The 6,143-nt window shown below is 34.6% G+C and overlaps 1 protein-coding gene across 1 annotated transcript in view; it reads right to left on the reverse strand.

Annotated features, from left to right (window-relative positions):
• Positions 1 to 6,143, reverse strand: part of LOC141428341 (23 kDa integral membrane protein-like) — a 420,431-nt gene that overhangs the window by 379,928 nt on the left and 34,360 nt on the right. The window lies entirely within an intron of this gene.

Below are 6,143 nucleotides of genomic sequence, written 5' to 3' on the forward strand. Positions count from 1 at the left end.
TAAAATTGCGAACTGAATAATCCTACTTATCATTCTCACAAGTTTGTGAGCATATTTGTTACTACTTCACGCTAAAATGGCTGGACGTTTGGATGACATTTGATATCAAGATAGTTGAACATCTGGAAATAAGACATGCTACTTGTTATCCGATATTCCCACAGGATATCGGTATGAATTTCTAAGTTCCGATGGGTCATGAACCAAACTTGAAACAATTATAGAGAGTTATAATTAATAAAGGACAGTAACTACATCCACAAAAATTATTATATTCTCATATTAGTGAAAAATGGTTTAAAGTTCAAAGAACGCAAAGACCTGTCCAGCCTTTCTGTTGAACGTGTATGCGAGATCGCTTCTGCGAAACGGAACAGTATTTATTTTATGTATATATAGACCACCAAACTCTAGTATTCCTTTGTTTATAAATACTATGGAAATGTTCTAAGGAAATCAGAAACGTAATAAAGCGCTGGTGGTCGCGGGACTTTAATATCGATATTTTATCACAATCCGTTGAAAAAGACCAGTTTATTTCTGTTTTAAAATCTTTTAATTTAAATTTCTTATTTAATGAACCCACCAGAGTCACAACCACTTCGGCCACATGTATTGACAACATTGGTTAACTTGTAAGTATTTAAAAAAGCTGTTATCAGTGGAGTACGATCGGATCACAAAGCTCAAACAGTGAAGTTACCTCGGCTAGGGGCGGTGTTAATCAAACCATAGAAAATTAGGCCGTTGAACAAACAAAGACTTGACCGTCTCAAAACAAACATCGCGCAAAAAGTAAACAATTTAAAAGTAAATACTAAAAATCCAAACGAAAATTTCAAGATATTGTAAATACTGTATGCGAGGAATACGATAAAACGTGTAGTAAAAACGTATTAAAAATAGGAAACAAACTATCATTCAATGAATGGCTACACCCGGAATACGTAGGAGCAGGGACGTCTTATATGATCTTTATGATAAGAAATCGTGTACCACTGATGAACGTTTCCACCAGTATGTCAGGGATTATTCAAAATTATTCAAAATTATATGTAATAAAGCAAAAGCAGCCCATGTAACTAATAAAATTAAGTCCTCTGATGATAAAATTAAAACAGTTTGGAAAATTATAAATACTGAAACCGGTCGACGTAAGAACGCGGAGTCCTCTATATCATTAAAGATTAACAACGTATTAGAAACGGACGCGGTTAAAGTAGCTAACGAGTTTAATACCTACTTCTCTAAAATCCCCATCGAAACGACAAAATGTCTCGCGTCATCCTCAAAGTTAGCTGAATCGCTCTTAAAACAAAATGTATCTATTCCAAACTTAAGTAATTTTAAATTCACGCATGTCTCTCCTGTGACATCATTAAGACTTTTAGATTATTGAATAAAAAAAACGGAAGACTTGTGGGGCGTCTCAGTTAAGGTTCTACATTCCATTTTAGATGTCGTTGCTCCAACTTTAGCATTTATATTTAATAGCTGTATAGATGAAGGCGTATTTCCAGATTTGATGAAATATAGTAAAGTAGTTCCTATTTTAAATCAGGTGATAAAGATAATCCCTCTGATTATCGTCCTGTGTCCATCCTATCAGCGTTTAGCAAAATATTCGAAAAAATAATGCTGACGCAAATGATCTCGCATTTTAATACCCATAAAATCATGCATCCACAGCAGTTCGGATTCACAAAAGGCAGGTCTACTACAGACGCGGGTCATAGTTTAGTTAAATTCATATTGCAAGCTTGGGAGGAATCACATGACGCTATAGGTGTATTCTGCGACCTTTCGAAAGCTTTTGATTGTGTGGATCATGATACTTTAATTTGTAAGTTAAATTTTTATGGCATTCGTGGCCTAGCTTTAGAACTCATTAAATCTTACCTCACACAAAGAAAGCAAAAGGTAGCGATTAACGGAACGGTATCGGAGGGATCTGTGGTCGAAATGGGAGTGCCTCAAGGATCCATTCTTGCCCCATTCCTGTATCTTATTTATGTAAATGACCTTACTTATATGGTAAGCCAAAAGTCGGGTATAGTTATGTTTGCTGACGACACGTCTTTACTGTTCAAGGTTAGTAGAAAAGATACCGACTTCATTGAGCCCAATGAAACCCTGTCCGTGATATCCGCATGGTTTGCTGCCAATAATTTGTTACTAAATCCTAAGAAAACTAAATGTATTAAATTCTCGTTGATAAATTCATCTAGCTCGAATTCAGTTTCTAATATAAAGTTAAATGGTCAAACTATTGAATTTGTAAAATCAACAGTATTTTTAGGAATAACGCTCGATTCTAAACTACAGTGGGGACCTCACGTCACAGCAATCGCGGGTAGATTGAGCTCTGCTGCTTTTGCAGTTTGGAAAATACGGCAGCTAACCGATGTGGCGACGGCACGGTTGGTGTATTTTGCTTACTTTAATAGCATTATTTCGTACGGCCTTATTTTATGGGGATCTGCTGCAGACATTGAGTCAATTTTATCTTACAAAAGAGAGCAATTAGAGCAATTTATAATTTGAAGACGCGTGAATCTTTAAGATCTTTTTTTAAGGAAACAGATATCCTAACCCTGCCGTCGCTTTATGTTTTTGAAATAATCATGTATGTTAGGAAGAACATATGTGATTTTCCCACTAACGTCGATAAGCCAAAGGCTACTAGAAACACAGGGAAGCTTAAAGTTCCATCTTACAGACTGGCTAAAACCAAAAAGTCTTTTCTGGGAAATTGCATACGTTTTTATAATAAAATTCCAAAAAATATTATAAATGAAACGGATACAAAATTCAGATCTATTGTCAAGAAGACATTAATATCAAAGGCGTATTATAAAGTTAATGATTATATCATGGACAGGGATATTTGGAAATAATTCCGATCCGCATTAGCGATCCCTTCAAATAGCGAACCTACTGTGTTAAAAATAAAGTTGTGTTAAATACTTGTGATGTATACATATCATTTAATAATATTGTAAATCTGTTTTAAAAAAATAATATATATACCTCGTTGAGTTTCTTGCCGGATTCTTCTCAGCAGAGGTTTTTCCGAACCGGTGGTAGATTTTTTTTTGACATTCATAAGTGCTTGTTATAGCCTAAATTGAATAAAGATATTTTGACTTTGACTTTGACTTTGACAAAATTAATTGCTTTCAATAACAAAGAACAGTTAAAGGTACTAAAACACTTACGTGTTATCCGATTTCATTTACATAATAATACATTTTCGTGTCACGTTCATTGCCACATTAGGTACCTACCTACTACCTAGATTAGAAGTTGAGACCTAAGTCCAATGAACTTGGCATTTTGACGAACTGTGTAACATGCTATTAAATAGTTGTACTTTATTTCGTTTTGTTGTGACGTCATTAGGGAGATGGATCTGATCGCTTTACTGGTAATAATTTTGTAATCGTATATTTCATTTTATATTTACTCATATTAAAAATAAGTTTTTGTAAAAAAATACAGTCAATAAAAGCTCTTTTACGCGACTGCGAAGAAGGAGGTTTGTGTGTTTGACCCGTATGTATGTATGTATGTATGTCTATTCCTATGTCCTCTCGTAACTACTCAACGGCTGAACCGATTTTGATAAATGATACGTCATTGGATTCGTCTTCATGACGCAAGTGACACTAGGTACATAAAATTCTCAAAAATCTAAATGGGGGATTTTTGGCATTTTTGTGAGTCTACAAAAAAGTATTTTTATTCTAACGTCTCGAGCAAGGTATTTCTTAGTGCATTGCTGAGCTGTGAAGTGTTTGGACACAAAATAATTTATTTTCTTGCAGTTTTTTCCTCGCAATGTGATTAAAATCATTGTGTGTATCACGGCACGGACCGTAAGGGGATCACAAACTCGGGTCATTAAAAGCCCTCCGCCTCCGGCGTCGGGCTTCTAATAGACTCTCCTTAGTAATCCCTTTCTTACGCCCCTTAGTGCACAATGTACTATTTATGCTCTAGTGCATAAAGTAATTTTTAAATTTTATAAAAATAAAAATCATTTTAAATGAATCAAAATAAATCAATAAAACTAAACAATATAATTATTATTATACAGAAATGCATGAAAAATAAAAGGTACATAGTAAGTGAGAAATTGTTTCCACTGTTGCTATTTCATTTCCTCGCAATCGAAGTGAAAAGCAGAGTGTAAAACTCGAGCATTAAACCCATTTTTCCCTCGACGTGTCTATCCACCCTCGCCGTGCCAGCTAGGTTGGCTATATGAACGTCTTGAGTAAAATGGCTCGTTTTATGCTCTTGTTGTACAATCCACTATAGCAGGGCTCTTAAAAATTCGAAACTTATACCATTTAAAAAACTGGACAAAGCCAAAAAGCATGAAATAAACTAGCAATACTAAGCCCTTTAGCTATACCTAGTAAAAAAGAGTCATTGACCCTTAAACGAAGACATGGGATTTGCTAAGGTGAAAGAACCTTGCAGTGGTTTGGTGGTGTTGCCATGGTGATCTGTCGTAATATGACGATTTCTTGGCTTGTGTACGCCTTCCTTACGAATTGATAAGGCTTATGTTAATTACTAGTGTTTATCGACGTGCATGCATGAAAAGATTGATGAATGTAGAGGAAGCGAGAGTTGTATGCCAGAAACGTAGCAAGTGGAAGGATGTAGTCTCTGCCTACTCCGTTGGGAAAGAGGCGTGATTTGTATGTATGTATGTATGTAGCTTTGCAAGCGTAAATCATTAGGTCCAGTAGTTGAATGGAAACTACGAGATTTTAAAAAAATCCCATGGGAATTCTTGAAAATTGAATCGTGATTTTCATTGGCGTTGCATTAAAAACAACCATCCCAAAATTTCATGACTCTAATCCCAATAGTTGTTACTTCCCTGTCCCGTGGGAATATCGGGATATAAAATAACCTATGCGTTATTCCAGATTTCCAGCTATACCTACATACAGAATTTCATCCAAATCCGTCCGCGAAGCGTTGGCGTTAAGGAGTAACAAACATTCACACACACACATACAAACTATGGCTTTTATAATATAAGTAGGAAGTAGATAGGATTATATCTTCCACACATCTTGCTGTCAACATCTCTAAAATTGATTAAAAAAAATCTCTCGTCCTTTATTTTTAACCCCAGATAAAACGAGAGGTTCTATAAGTTTGACACCAATTTCTGTCTGTCTGTGGCATTGTAGCTCTCAAACGGATAGACATTTCAATGTGATTTTTTAAAATGAAATCAAGTTTTTTTGTGGTGGTTTTTAGCTGTGGTTGATAAAAATTGGTTAAGCCGTTTTTGTCATATTAAATTATAATTAGGTATAACTGCTGGCGAGTGGAATTTGAACGAAAGTGAGAAAAAAGTTATGAATATTCTTTGTATAAATTGTATATGAATTTCACAGTGCTTTGGTTTAACTGTTATGCTATGAAATGTAATAAATAATAAATAAATAAATAAAAGTGGTACTAAAACTTTACATGCAAAATTACAATGCAAAAATATTACCATTTTCTCAATCTGACAGTTGCAATAAAAATCTCATTTTGTACTTGTTCATGACGCAATTTGGCGTTATATAATCAAAATTGTATGAAAGTATTTTTTTACTACCTTACTTTAAATAATTTCATTTAATTCTTTCCTGTTTATGTTTTCAAAATTCCTTTTTTTTTCTTTTACGTTTCCTTACCTTTACGCGTGGGGAATACGCAAACCGTGTGAGCCAAAAACAAAAACAAAACGCTTTTTTATTCCAAGCTCCGTAAATGTTATCCAACCAAAAACATGCTGTTAAAAACTTGCCAAGTCTCAATAAAGATGATTTACTTATTAAAAGTACTGAAATCTCATAAAAAGCCTTGTCTAGGAGATAAATGCTTATAATAGTTATATTAAAAAGAGTAGACTGGAATCTGCCGTTGAAAATACTTTAGGAGTCATCATTACTATAAACTATAACGCACTTCTTGTTCTTTTGTGTAGTTTATACCAACAACGGCGAAGCTGTATGGAAAGATTTTAGCCAAATTCACTCTTTTTACCAAAAATTTGCAAAACAGCAAGAACGCACGCGGAAGTTTCGTAGTTCCGGAGCCGAGGCGAAGTTCTGTTTCAACCC

This window comes from Choristoneura fumiferana, chromosome 5 (genome assembly GCF_025370935.1).
Source record: "Choristoneura fumiferana chromosome 5, NRCan_CFum_1, whole genome shotgun sequence".
Taxonomy (NCBI): Eukaryota; Metazoa; Arthropoda; class Insecta; order Lepidoptera; family Tortricidae; genus Choristoneura; species Choristoneura fumiferana.